Source organism: Canis lupus, chromosome 25, assembly GCF_003254725.2.
Source record: "Canis lupus dingo isolate Sandy chromosome 25, ASM325472v2, whole genome shotgun sequence".
NCBI lineage: Eukaryota > Metazoa > Chordata > Mammalia > Carnivora > Canidae > Canis > Canis lupus.
Genome location: NC_064267.1, coordinates 8,677,216 through 8,692,363, shown reverse-complemented (window position 1 = coordinate 8,692,363; position 15,148 = coordinate 8,677,216). Strand labels below are relative to the sequence as shown.

The 15,148-nt window shown below is 38.7% G+C and overlaps 1 protein-coding gene and 1 long non-coding RNA gene across 24 annotated transcripts in view; one reads left to right on the top strand and one right to left on the bottom strand.

Annotated features, from left to right (window-relative positions):
• LOC112669448 (uncharacterized) overlaps nt 1-15,148 on the bottom strand; it is a 362,442-nt gene that overhangs the window by 120,307 nt on the left and 226,987 nt on the right. The window lies entirely within an intron of this gene.
• LOC112669444 (ankyrin repeat domain-containing protein 26-like) overlaps nt 1-15,148 on the top strand; it is a 95,483-nt gene that overhangs the window by 61,050 nt on the left and 19,285 nt on the right. For 12 of the 19 annotated variants that reach the window (XR_007406005.1, XR_007406011.1, XR_007406010.1 and 9 more), the window contains one exon: nt 14,870-15,040. The exons of 1 other annotated variant lie outside the window; for it this stretch is intronic. The gene's annotated coding sequence lies outside the window, so the exon portion shown is untranslated. Of the gene's footprint in view, nt 1-109; nt 232-3,206; nt 3,440-3,512; nt 5,647-14,226; nt 14,358-14,869; nt 15,041-15,148 lie in introns of those variants that run through there. 6 more of the 19 variants (XR_007406008.1, XR_003142260.3, XR_007406002.1 and 3 more) reach the window with 5 other exon arrangements.

Sequence of the window (15,148 nt, the reverse complement as noted above, 5' to 3'; positions counted from 1 at the left end):
TAGGACTTTCTTATGGTGCTCTGCTTGGATAGTTAAATGTTCTTCACTGAATCATTCTCAAAGCTTCTGAAAGCTCCCAATAATGAATAATCACATATAACCTTCACAGAATCCCCGTTGCGGTGTCCTGATATTAGAGACAGTAGAGAACAGGGGAAGAACACTGCCTTGGATGCCAGACACATGTGCCTTAGCACTTTAGCTTGGTTACTCCTAGCTGTGCCTCTTTGGGTAAGTTGTTTAAACCTCACTGAGCTTCAGTTCCTCACTGTAATAGGGGAAAAATTATATCTATTGCATAGTTTTCTGTGAGGATTCAGAGATAAACATAAGTCACTCAGCAAAAACATAGGCACTTATTAAGGAATTAAGAAGATTACATTCCCTTTTCCTTTGTATGGTGAATAGTTTAGTTTCCCTAGAGTACCTAGCATAAGTCAAAACTTCGGTGTCAGTTTTGCTGAGGGGGTGTAATACAGGGAAGCAAAAGTGAAGGAACCAGGTAAGTGAGGTAGGGGATGAGAGAAAGCAAGTACAAAGGAGAGCATTCCAAACTGGTCCAGACTTTACCAGGAAACTAGTACCAGGAGCAACTTACTGGTTGCTCAGTCACATAGGACAACTCCCAAGAAGGAAAATGGAAATACTTAGTCCCAGAACAGTCTCTCGGGGAGGAAGAAGGGAGAAGAATCTGTTGGTTCCTTGCTATCTCCTTTTATTCACTGAATAGTCTCTTCTTTCCACCACTAGGGTGTAACTCTTCCACATTTCTGGTTATTTTTTCCCCAAGAGCAGTGGCATTTAGGTAGTTAAAGGGTATGAGCCAGCAACATTTTGTGCCTGCCTTTTTTGCATACTGCATTTCTGAAAGACACATTCTGGAAAGCCAGTGGGATAGGTGGGTTGGGGAGCTTATGAAGCTTCTCACATCAGCACTTTAGTAGTGACAGCAAAGCACAAGGGCAGGGAGAGCCCTGAAGCATGAGGCCAGAGGTGTGAGATCAGGCATGGTTTGGTCCTGCTTGTAGCAACATGGGAAATCCAAAGTGGCTGCTTACTGAAGCAAGGCCAAGTGCTGGGCAGCGAGACATCAGCCTCCATCATGAGGGCAAGGACAGAGCTCAGCAAGCTTCTCTTTAGTAAAGATGGACATCACCTCATGGTATCAACAAGAATGCCATTGGTACCAAGTGATATTCCTGGAGGGTCATCTGTATCACCAAGCAGACAACATAGCCAAGCAAATCTGAGAAATGCACAAACTGGGTCTGGTATTATGAGAATAGGATATGAGCTTTCAAGAGTTTATGAATGCGAAGGGATACAAATTTGCTCACTACACAGACAGGACCTAGAGCAAGTTTATTTTTAGGGCCCGTCTCATTAAAGCTCAGGAAAAGAGCTTGGGTTTAGAGATGTTGATGTGCAGAGTTAACTTGTTCTCTGACTTCAGAGTCTATGCTCAACCATGTAACTGTACCACCTGCCTCCACACAGACATGGCACTAAAGCTGAGGGACTGAGGATTGTTGCCCAGCTCATGCAGAGACAGGGCCTCAGGTCTTAGCATACCTGCAATGACAGAACAAGCGGCTGTGGGAAATGTGGAAGACATTGAAAAAAAAAATTTAGAAACAGAAAGAGAACCAAGGGGGAAATCAAGAAATTAAGCAGGGCACTTGTGATTAGCACTGGGTGACATATGAATTGTGGAATCACTATACCGTACACATGACACTAGTATAATACTGTACGTTAACTTTACTGGAATTGAAGTAAAATTGAAATTTAAAGTAAATTGATTTGAAAAGTTTTAAAATAAAAAATAAATTAAGAAACAAGGAATTTTTAGGTTGAAAGGAGTAATTGTCACTTCTAGGTGATATGGAAGCCAATCAAGTATAAGAAACCAGGAATAAAAAAAAGATAATGGAGAGGCACCTGCGTAGCTCAATTGGTTAAATATCTGCCTTCAGCAGAGGTCCTGATCTCAGGGTCCTGGGATCCAGCCTTGGGCTGGGCTCCCTGCTCAGCAGGGGCCTGCTTCTCCCTTTGCCCCTCTCCAATTGCTTGTGCTCTCTCTCTCAAATAAATAAATAAAATCTTGAAAAAAAAAAGACAAAAGAAACAAAATAATGGAGTTTTGTAATTGCTGCCCTGTCCAGAACAAATTCTGTGGCAAGATGGGGGCTGGGAATATTGCTAAGGATTGAGCAGTGCAATAGAAGTGAGGAAAGAGAGCTAGTGGTTTTTTTTTTCTGAAAATATTTGTACTCAAGATAGATAAGAAAACAAGAAAAGTTTTAGTAGCTTGAGGAGAAGCAGAGTTGAGGTAAGGTGTATATATTTTTAAATAACATAATTCATTTATTTCATCTGCCTTGATATCATTACCTGTTTCTGGTTGTTGACAATTAGAATAGTGCTGCTATAAATATTCTTGTAAGTGTCTCTGGGTATATGTGTGTCCCTGTTTTGGTTGACAAAATCATCTAAAATCTTACTGTGTGTGCATCTGCTTGCTCTGTAAATTACTGGTAGAGGTATGTTAAAACCCATAGTACATTACTGATATATACTTCCTCTTTTGTTAATTTTTGCTGTGTATGTTTAGAAGAACACGAAAATTTAGAAGAGTATATTTAAACATACACAGATTTAGAATTTTTTATATCTTCTTGGTAAATTGAACTTTTAATCTCTATGAAACTTCCTTTTCTTATCTCTAGTAGTATTTCTTGTCTCTAATCTGATATACACTATATTTTGCTTAGGGTTTGGAAGGAAAATATTTTTTCTTTTTATTATAATATCTTTATTTTGTTAAAGATTTTATTTATTTATTTGAGAGAGAGAGAGAGAGAGAGAGAGAGAGAACATTAACAGGGGATAGGCAGAAGGTGAGGGAGAAGAAGGCTCTCCACTGAGCAGGGAGCCCAATGACATGGGACTTCATCCCAGGACCCTAGGATCATGACCTGAGCCTAAGGCAGATACTTAACTGAGCCATTCAGGAGCCCCTATAATATCTTTATTACCTTATATGTAAGATGTGTTTATTATAATCAGAATAATATTGTTTTTTAATCCAACTTCTCTGATCAAATTTTCCCACTTGTAAAGCATTTTAATCTATTTATGTTTATTAAAATGACATAGAAGCAAGGTATTTTTTAAGATGGTGGAAGCATTTGTTCTACTTGCAGGGACAGAAGAATGAAAAAAACTAAAAAGGTTGGAAAAATAAGAGAAGAAAGGAAATTGAGACTGACAACGCATGTTCTAGAGCTGATGGTAGTGATATTCAGAGTCCAGAGCATGAGACAAGGGGTTATCTTACAGAGGAAGCCAAGGAGGATTGGTACAGATCAGTGTTTGGCGGTGGTATAAAAAGATGTTTAAGAAGGTAGTCTCTGCAGGCCTCTGGTTTTCTCCCAAGGTAGGAGAAAATTATTCTACTAAAATATCTATAAGCAGAGCTGAGAGTTTTAGGGACATGGAAAGGTTTTGCAAGTGCTACCAATAGTTTATGGGAAAGGCAACTGTAAAATCCCCCTCCAACTAGCTGCTAACTTGCTTTCCCTGGGAGTCCTCAACTCCCACATCCTCTATGTCCACAATGTCACAGCTGTGAGAGTGTAACTTTCCCAGGTACTGCTAATGCTGCCGTTGGAATGAAACCTTGGAAGGAGTCAATGTGGAATGGTAGAAAGAGGACATTTTTATTCATCCCTCTGATTTCTGTCTTATGTGTAATCCAATTTGATCTGGCTTTTTTTCCCCACACAAGCTGGTACCTCTGTATGCACTGTCATAATCTTCTGTTTATAGAGTGGCTTATTTAATACATCTCAGCTTGCATTCACTGCATGGTGAGATGGCTGGGGGTAGGCTAGGTGCTGGAAAGCTTATGATTCTCTAATACTGACCTCTTTTTGGCTTTACATTTTGTTGGTTTTTGGCTTTTCAACTTCTGCATCCTTAGGATAAAATCCTTGCTACTTGGTGAGACAGAAGAATGCAGTGGTCAAATTCACAAGCACTGAGGTTAAATTCCCTAGTTTCAAAACATGGCTTCATCCTTTACAAACTTTATCACCTTGAACAAGTTCTTGACCTTCTTGGACTTGATTCTTTATTTGTAAAATGAGGATAAAATGATACCATCCTCACAGATTTTTCATGAGGAGAAAATGGCATACATGTTGTGATGAATAGTTTAAGCTGTCATCTTGGTTAGACCATAGTATCCAGCTATTCATTTAAACACTAATCTAGGGATTGCTCTGAAGGTATTTTGTAGATGCGGTCAATAACTGCAATCAAAACATTAAATAAAGGATATTATCCTCCACAATCTGAGTTAACAGCATCCAATCAGTTAAAAAGCCTTAAGAGTAGCACTGAGATTTCTTCTGCTTCAAGATGGCAGCATCAGCAGCCACCTGGAGCTCTCCAGCCTACCAGCCTGCCATATAGATTTTGAACTTGCCAGCCTCACCAATGTGTAAGGCAATTCCTTAAAATAGATCTCAGTGTGTGTATATATATATATATCCCACTGGTTCTGTCACTCTGGAGAATCCTAATACATACATGCAGAGTAGTTAGCCCAAGGCCTCGCCCATCACAGTCCCCACAAAGCATAGAATAACCATTATTATTTTATACATATCTTTTAATATAGAGAATTCTTTCTGGAAACATGGGTCAGCAGGGGATAATCTATGAAAAGGCAATCTTGACAATTATTCATTCTTGTCATACTTCCTGAAGTTGTAACGTGTCTCTGTTCTATTTTTCCACTACAACAATGATGCTTATGATGCTCTTCATAATGTCTTAGGTCTTGCATGACCCTCTACCTGGCAGCCGATTTTCACTTGTATTTCTCTGACTTTGCCTTGGGAAGGCCACTTAGCCACTAAGCCTGCATTTCACATCACCTGTCAGCTCTTCAATGAGGCTTTGTAGCATCTGAAACCCTGTCACCTGTGTACCCTTTTTAATTTTGTGAGTTAGAGTTGAACCACAAGAATATCCAATAACGGAAGAGAGACCAGAGAGTTAAATGTCTTTGAGATTGAGCAAAGTGCCCTATGGGAAGTTGGTTTATTGGGTAAGAACTTAAGACACTCTACGTACTATACTCATTGTACATAAGAAAACATTTTTTTTGTAGGTTGAAAAGGTTGAATGTTGGTAATTTCATATGCTTCACCATTACAATTATGCTCTGACTCACCTTAATGAATTTATAGTCTCTATTTTTAATACAAATATTTCTGTCATGAGAATATTATAACAAATCAGTGCTGTATAGGGCAGTTCTAAGCAACATATGTGTATAATTAATATTTTTATTATTATTATACGTTAGACATAGCAAAAGGAAATCCAAGGCAATCCAGGGATGAGTCTTAGCCTTTAACTTTCCTGGTGTTGGTCTCTTGGAGAAAGGGGGGAGTGGGCTAACTATGGAGGCTAGGGGAGCTCTCTCATTACTGACATCACAATAGGTAGTTTGTAGCATAAGCCTGCAGCCCAGAGAGCCATCAGTAAGCTCTATGTTTGCTCTAGCTGATCCAGATATTACTGTGGGGAAAGATGAGTATTAAGTATCGTATTATCAGCTCTTCTCTGCCAGTAAGCTATTTTCACTGTTTGGGGGATTTTCAGTACAGATGGCACCAGAGACTGAGGCAAAATGCTAAGCAATGCTATGTATACATGCCTGTGTTTTTGGAAAGAAGAAAAATAATGTTATTTATTAAAATAGTTTTTAAAAACCCTGTCTCATACTTCACATCATCAACATAAATGAGCAAAATGCCATGTCCTTAATAGATGCACAATAAAAATATAAACTGCAGTGTATGATAAGAGTAGAATAAAGGCCTTGACATTTTTGTTGGGTTAACTGGGTTTAAATCCAAGGTCTGTCAGTAAATAGTTGTATAACCTTGGGCAAGTTAACGTCTCTGTAATTCAGTTTTCTCTTCTGCAAAATGGGGTCGCCTGGTTGGCTCAGCTGATAAAGCAAATGACTCTTGATCTTGGGGTCATGAGTTTGAGTCCCATGTTAGGGGTAGAGATTACTTAAATAAATGTTTTTTTAAAAAGTAAAGGGCAGGGATGCCTGAGTGGCTCAGTTGGTTAAATATCTGACCTTTGATTTCCGCTCAGGTCATGATCTCAAGGTTGTGAGATCAAGCCCCACATTGGGCTTTGTACTCAGTGTGGAGTGTGCTGAGATTCTCCCTCTCTCTCTGCCTCTGTCCCTCCTTGTGCTCATACTCTCTCTCAAAATAAACAAAATATTTTAAAAAGTAAAGTTCAAATTGGTTACAAAGTAGCATTAAAATCCTAAAAACCCAACAATTCACAAAATGTCCATACTCCATAAATAATACAATTTCCCCCCTTAATTAAAATGGTATATTAATTACTGTGTGCTATTACGTAGGTCATCAGCCACCAGCCAGATTGGATCTCTTGATTTATGAGGACTTTTGTTGTATTTATTTCTGCTCTATACCATTACTTCTTCCTGTTATTTGATTACCTTTGGCAAATGCCTGAAATGGCTTATACATCATTTCTCTCCCTACTAATGGTGATGGCATTGGTGATGATCATTAAGATCAGTCAACAAGATAACCTGACCAATGCATCCACGTCTACGTCCTCAGCCTCAAAGCAAAACTGTACCTATGTATTTTGTCCACCGTGAATTAAAAATGAATATATTTTGCTCTTATATTGCTATGTGGGATTTGAGAATTCAACAGTCTATAATCAGAGGAAAGCACTGTTCCAAACTACCAGCTTCTTTGAATGCTATACCTCACAGGAATTCAGAGAAGCCCTAAGCATCTTTATCAGTTATTTTCAAAAGATTTATTGGAGGAAGTTTGGCATCTTAACACTGCATGATTTTTTCTCACTGCTCTGAAAACTGCATTCAGATTCACCCCAAAGCCACCAAACTTGCATCAGGAAATTCAGCCTTAGAGCAGAGAAATGGCCTTTCCAATAAAAGTGATAAAAATAGCTTAAAGTTTCCAGGGTGCCTTTCTTCTGAAACACTGCTAAAGCCTTTACATCGTCTGGTAAAAAAAAAAATGATTTTTATCCCAAAAAGGTTTCTTTCTTTGGGTGGCATTTGATTGGTAAAGTTTCTCAAAGTTTACATATATTTTTGAATATCTTTTTCCTCTTCTGTGGTCATATTGTCAGATCCAATGCATTTCAATTTAATTTCTTATGGAATCTATTCTTTTTTAAAAGAAAATAAATCAGCATTAAGAGCTAAGTCACTTAGTTCCTTTATCGTTCAGTTTCTCTGGATAACATTTTGTTTCCAAATACTTTCTTCGTGTTCATCCACTCCTAACTTCATCCTTCCATTTAATTTGGGATATTCCCAGCTGGGGCTGATGAGCTGACATAGTACTGATGCTCCAAGGACCCTGGGCCCCAATTAACAGACTTCTCAATAAGAGTATCATATTTCATTAACTGATGTTCAGATTTGGGGGCTTGGCTCTCCTAGAAAGTTAAAACTGCTTCCTTCCATTGTGTGATGGTTAATCCTGCTATCTGTACTCCTGTCCCTTTGTCTTCCCTGCATATATATTTGTTTGTGGCATTAGAGAAATAAACTTATATTCCTACTCTCCCAAGTTTTCAATTTCTTATTTTTTTCAGTATTTCTTTAATTTCATCCACATTACGCAAATTTTCCAACTCTGCTTTAATTGTAGGCTATAAAAGCAAGTATTTTTGTTTTTCAGAATTTTTTTCTATTTTAAGAGCAACATACGCTCTTTGCAAAAAAAGGTTAAACATTTCATATGTAATTTCACCTCAAGGAGGTTAGCAATGCCCATATTTTTCCCCTGTTTTTTAAAATAAAGATTTTATTTATTTATTCATGAGAGACACAGAGAGGCAGAGACACAGGCAGAGGGAGAGGCAGGTTCCCACTGAACAGGGAGACTGATGCAGGACTTGACCCCAGGACCCCAGGATCATGACCTGAGCCAAAGGCAGATGCTCAACCACTGAGCCACCCAGGTGCCCCTTTCCCCAGTTTTTTGACTTAAAAAAAATCCAAAATGAGATCATATCTAATTAGGATGAAGTTTAACAAAACTCAGAACCAAAAAGAGCCAGTGTACTAAGCATAATGAACCAAGTATTTATAGATTTTTCACATTATAGGTTTATAATAGATATATTATACTTGTATAAATTTAAAACATTTTATATAATTTGTGAACTTGTTCCCAGATCTTGCTATTATTTTTTTAAAAAAATAATAGTCCCCCCAAACTTATATGAATTTATTGTTTGAAAGCACCTGAGGGTTTAGGTACTTCTAAGTCCTTTAAAACTTTAGCTACTGAATGATAGATTATTTTGCCTTGGACTTAAATGAAATAACAATAGACCATGGCCCATGGAAAGTGAAGTAAATGCAGAAAAATTTGGAATATGTGTGTTAGTAGGGTTCTCCAGAAAAGAATCAATAGAAAGAGTGTGTGTGTGTGTATTCATGTATTTATATAATATGTATGTGTATTATATATATATACATCATATGTATATAATTTATTTTAAGAAATTGGCTCATGTGACTGGGGGTGCTGGCAAGTCTTAAATCTGTAAGGAAGGCAACAGGCTGAAAACTCAGGCAGGATTTGTAAGTTACAAAACTGTCTGAGACAGCCTTGAGGTAAGAGAACTAGAATTTTGTGCCCAAGTAAGCCACTCAGCCATCAATTAAATAACTGTTTTCACTTAAGTCGGCAACCAGACAGTTCAATATGAAAGGCCCAGAACATGCTCTCAACAAACATTAAATAGTTGAAGAACAATCTAGAACTCAAAGTGCTTAAAGTCAAATATTCCTTCCTGGTTCTATTACTAAATCTGTGTCAATTTAAATAACTTCCATTTCAATAAATAAATAAATAATAACTTCCATTTCTTAAACATTCTCACTTTCAAAGGTGAAAATTCCACATGAAAATTAACATTAATCATTATTAAATTTTTAAGGGATAGGCGAATTCCTGTGCTATTAAAGCTCTTTAACAGAATAAAAAAAGATAAAACTCTTCCCAATTTATTTTCAAGATCTGCAGCCACAGTATTAGGCACGGAGAAGCCTGTGGCCATGTCAATGTTTCATTGCTATCATTGTTTGGGGGAAATCAGATTCTCTGAAATTACATGATGCTTTGAATAATATATCACAGAAAAACTTCAGAATAATCTTATAAAATATGTGACAAAACTCCTGTATAAACATTAATAAGTTGTGCTTACTTGCTCAAGTGCTGGCATCCAGAAAGCAGAACTGATACCATGCAGGGATGAGATATGTTTGGGCAAGTCAGAAAAAAAGGAAGATGGACAAGAGAATTTAGAATTTGGGCAAGAGTGGGGTGGAGATGCTACACCACCAAATCCGCAATGCAAAAGGAGGGAAGTGAAAAGAGGTAGGGCTGGTGGAGTAGGGGGAAGACAATATAGCTCTGAGCCAGAGGCCCCACTGACAGTTCTAACAGGGAGTCAAGGGTGATATTTCCAGGCAACATGTATGTCACAGAGCAGGGTCTTCACCAGAAGGTAGAGGAGTGGGGAGGATGATGACCTCATTTATTGATCTGAGGAATAACAACAATGATAATTATAATGATGGAATACTAATAGCTACCATTTCTGGAGCCCCTGCTCAGTACCAAGCTGTGATCTATCCTATCTCATTTAACAAAGGGATGAGGAGAAAATGAGCAGCTTCCTGGCACTGTAGGAGAAGTGGTGCCATCAGGAGAGAGCTGATCACAGTTAAGGTGTGGAAAGGAGGAGGAGGTTCCCAGAGTGGTCTGAGGACACAAGAGAGTTTATAGATAAGGGGGAGTACAAGACAGCAGAATGTTAAGGGTTTAGGATGAAGGGGGCTGAGGGGGAGTGGTGAGGGCATTACAAGGATGGCACTATGGGAAAGTATGAATAACCAGAGGGATGTGTCACACACTCCATGCAATAATGGCGGAACAGCAGACTTGGGGCACAGGACATTTAGACTTAATCATTGATCACAGGTTCTCTCTGGAGCAAAAACACAGGACAGTAAAAGATAGATGCTTAATCACTGACCCAGAGAAGTCCAGGTATGGGAAATGAAAAGAAGGCAGAAGGCAGAGCAGGGGAAGTTCAGAGAATCTCTCCACCTGGGACTTTTCAGGGGTGGTCAGCAGCAGAGCAGAGAGGAGGCGTTGGGTGCCAATGACACTCAGGCCGTGAGAGGAGGTGGTTTTTTTCTTGTTTCTTCAGAGAGTTGGCATCACTGAATATATATATATATATCTCCAGTCTCTCGGAGAATAAGGCTTCTGTAGGCTCTTGAGCTATTTGTCCTCATATGTTATCCACAAATAAATATATATTGAGTTCCTACTGTGTCCTGTTAGGTGCCATTGGGAGACAAAGATGGCAAAAACAGGGCCCATACCTTCAAGAAATGTAGGTTCTATTTGAGAAGAAAGGTCATAACCAGTCAAATAATATAAAAAGTTAATGATAAGACAAAACAAAATTATAATTAAGTATATGACATTTGGGAAATAAACCATGCAAATAAATAGGTGTTTGAATTCAGAGAAGGGAAATAGATCTAAGTGGTATGGGAAGGTTTCAGAGGGGACAAGGAGCAGTTGGCACAGGGGGTGAAATAGCATTTGGACAAGTCAAGAGGCAAGTGCATTCCAGGCATAGAGTAGACAATAACAAAGTTAGAGAGCAGGCAGCAGAAGGCTCATGTTGGAGCAGTTGTGTAAAAAGAGAGGCAGAGAGGCTTCAGTGAGGAGGGCCTTGAATGCCAGGATGAAGAGCCAAAAAAAAGCAAGAGGTACCCTGAGGGCAGTGAGAAGTCATGAGGGTATGAGTCTTCATTTCACTCTCTATAAGTTGATTTCCCCTTAGCCAATAGTTCTTTAAAACAATTCCACGTGGTTGGTTAGCTCCAGGATACTCACAAATATCCAATATATAAAATCAAAGATTTTGATTTGGGACCAGGCACTATGCTTTTAAAGGCCAGAGTTTAGTCATTCTTGGTAGCTGCAGTCTTTTGGGTTGGGATGCAGGAAGAAAAAAAGGACATCCAGAGGAATGCCTAACCTAGATGTGTTTGTTTTCATATGTTAACCAACTGGTTTTGGAATATACTGAGAAGGAGAAAACGTAGTGTGCAAAGCCTGGAGTTTAGGGATCTACAAGAAGAAACAGAACAGGGCATATGCTGATGGCTGAATGATTTCAACTGTCATGCTTGGATCTGATATGTTGGATTGGGTATGTTTCAACAGGTCTTTATGAGTCCTTGGGACTTGAAGACAGGCAAGCCTACTATGTCTGGCTTCAAGATCATCATGAGGTCATATAAATATGTTAATCCAAACTGGGAATGATGACATTCTTCCTTATGTATCAAGTTTGCCATTTATGAGTGCATGGCTATAGAGATAAGGAATTGTTATGGACATATGTGTCAATATATATACTCAATAATGGCTAATCCTTGACCTTATATTGGACTATATGAATAAAGTTAAACTATTTGAGGAGTAAAGGAATGTTTGTGAAAATTGCTCATTTGAGGTGTGGACAGTTTATAAGGTAAATTATAGGAAAAAAATACACAAATGAACTAATTTATGTAAAATAGCCTTCACAGTATCTGGCATATTTTAAGAACTTTAAAAAAGACTTTTATTGCTTTCAAACCTTATTCATATTTCTGGGTTCATACTGGCAGGTTACTTGGGGCAGGTTACCTGACCCAGGCAGCACTGTGGTGATGAAAATGGGCATAACCAATTTTTAACAACCATAGTTTAACACAAATAATGAGCAAAATGTCTGATGGGGTAGAAGATGGGAGGCCTGGAGGCTTTGGGGGAGAGTAGGAGGTGAGTTCTGAGAGACAGCCTGGGATGATATATTTAGTTAAAAGGTGATATTTTTACCTCTCCTTTAGGAAATGAGCCAAGGTTTGGAAGTAGAAGTTTTATAACTTGTTGGAGCAAAGGGAAAGAGTTTAATAAACTGTGGTGGGAGACATGAGGACATGTTCCAGGCAATCATTAATGAAGTGAGAACGTCTCAGAACCAAGGAGCTCCACCTAGCACAAGCTCACCCAGTAGAAACATTGTTTAAATATTCCTCAATACTAGATATGTTAGAACATATTGTACCCTCTGAGAAGGCCAGTTCACATATCCACTTCCTGAACTTCAGGAAGTCACTTGGCTGACCCTTCCACTCTTTCCAGGATGCCATTTTTTCATTTTTCAGCTACATTGGGCCAGTCCATAAATCTCAATGTACTTTCAGTGGTTTCTCTGCACAAGCTCTTGAGGGTGTCATTTTCTCTCATGAAACATCATTCTCTTGATCCTTTTTAATGCTCATTAAATGCCAACTTCTTTACAAATATTCCCCTGATCCTTCTAAATTGATTTTAATCTCTTCCTCCTCTGGATACCTATAGCATTTTCTACTTATGATGAAATCCGACCTGTTTCATCATATATTAGGGTTATCATATTATATATATATATATATATATATATATATATATATATATATGAATATATTAGGGTTATCTTGCTCTAATTAATCCCTGTTTCCAATCTTACCAAAATTTAAGAGTAGATGGATTTTTATTTTAATTTTCTTTGGGCCTTTAACTGTATCTAGCACAACTCTTGCACATAGAATGTGCTTAATAAATACTTGCTAAATGAAACTGAATTGATGCTATAAAAATGGCTCCCTTTCTGGAGCACTCTTTTACTGAGAGGTAGGACCAGGGTTTCATACAGCATAGGATTCTCAGGGCTGGATTAGAAGTGGGGTGGTATGGACTTGGTTCTGGGGTTGCAGAATATGGTGCTAAGGGGATTCACAAGACAATATCTTTAGGGTGAACCAGATTTGAGAATGAAATAGTTTTTCAAAAGGAGTATCAACCAAAGAGAGAACAACCAAGAGTTTGCCAACAGAGAATAAGCTGGTTGGACAGAGAAATGACTAGGAAGTACGGGTAAAAAATCTTCTCAAGGTGACTGGAGTAAAAAGATTAGAACCTGGTTAGATAATTAAATGGATTAAGTTCTTTATGACACTTTCCTCCTTTATTGTTTCACTCAGTGAAATTTCAAACCAGGGTTTGCCATCATCTTAGTTCAGATATCATCAACATGGCTTGGTACAAGTTCTTATCAGCTACTCTGTGGTGGTTTATCTTAATGATCTAGTTAGAATCTGTTTTTCTTAAATTTTCCTTTAATATAAGCCTTCAAAAGTCTTCTTCCAATGCCTTCTTGTTATATATATATCATGCTAAAACCCTACAAATAGGGTGAGGGTAACAGCTTTCTCTAATTTGGGTCAAACTGAATGGGGTGGACAAAACATAGGTGACTCATCCTGTGAGCAACAGCCTGAATATATCCAGACTCCTAGAATCTGATTATTAAGTTGTATCTTTTGACTTTGATTTTTCTGTGTATTCTGGATTTAGTAATTATCAAGAGGTTTGGTAAGAAGAGTTCTAAAAGTAAACACTTAGTGCAAGTCATACTTATTTTCGTTGAAAAACTTTGTGGTATAATGTGAGTCTCTCTGAATTTCAGATACCTTGCTTATGCAATAGGATATGCAATTCATGCCAAGAAGCCCTATTTGCAAAGTCTTGGAGGTAGCGAACTTTACGCGATAAGTTTTTAGTTTCTTTTCTTTTTTTTTTTAAAGATTTTATTTATTTATTCATGAGAGACAGAGAGAAATAGCGAGAGAGAGAGAGCCAGAGACATAGGCAGGGGAGAAGCAGGCTCCATGCAGGGAGACCGATGTGGGACTTGATCCCAGGACTCCAGGATCACGTCCTGGGCTGAAGGCAGACGCTCAACTGCTGAGCCACCCATGCATCTTTTTCTTTAATTAATATTTCTTGTTTGTGAGAAAGCCAGGGATGAAGAAGACAGTGTTGTTCCCTCTGAGTGCCTACACTCTATGCCTTGGGCAGCTTATCTCATCAGACCAATTTGTCTTGAGGGATCAGTGCTTTCAATAGTTCCAACAAGACTCTACAATCTAGGAAAATATTGATAGTAAAATTATAGGTATCTGTCTCATTCCTTTTTAAGTGTCTCTGTGAAATGAAACGCCGGGACACCTGCACCCCGCTGTTTCTAGCAGCAATGTCCACAATAGCCAAACTGTGGAAGGAGCCTCGGTGTCCAACGAAAGATGAATGGATAAAGAAGATGTGGTTTATGTATACAATGGAATATTACTCAGCCATTAGAAACGACAAATACCCACCATTTGCTTCAACGTGGATGGACCTGGAGGGTATTATGCTGAGTGAAATGAGTCAATCGGAGAAGGACAAACATTATATGGTCTCATTCATTTGGGGAATACAAAAAATAGTGAAAGGGAATAAAGGGGAAAGTAGAGAAAATGAGTGAAAATATCAGTGAAAATATCATGACAGAACATGAGAGACTCCTAACTCGGGGAAACGAACAAGGGGTGATGAAAGGGAGGTGGGCAGGAGGTGGGGGTGACTGGGTGACGGGCACTGAGGGGGGCACTTGATGGGATGAGCACTGGGTGTTATGCTATATGCTGGCAAATTGAACTCCAATAAAAAAATAATAAAGAAAAAAAAGAAAAGAAAAAGCACTCGTTGGGGAGGTTGTGCCAAGAATGAAATGGAATGTGATCTGAAAGGGATTTGTCCAGTGGAAATGTAAATGGTAATTATTGCCATTTATTCTGCAGGTCCAGGAGTGCCTCTTCTGGGCCTGGTCTGAGCGAGACCAAGAGAGGAAATGGACCGGATAAGGTTCCTCCTTCCTCCTAGCGCTCCTGACTTTTCAGGCATGTCTGCCCTCTAGTGGCCATGATCCACAGTCACTTTATGTAAGGAGTGACCAGAGAGGAACTAAGGAGGTAGGTCTGGGTTGGTAAATAACAGTTCAGTAGGGAAACCAACCTTGTCCTCAGCCTCCTCCTCTGTAGGAGATATTGCCCACATCCCTTTTACCTATATTCAGTACC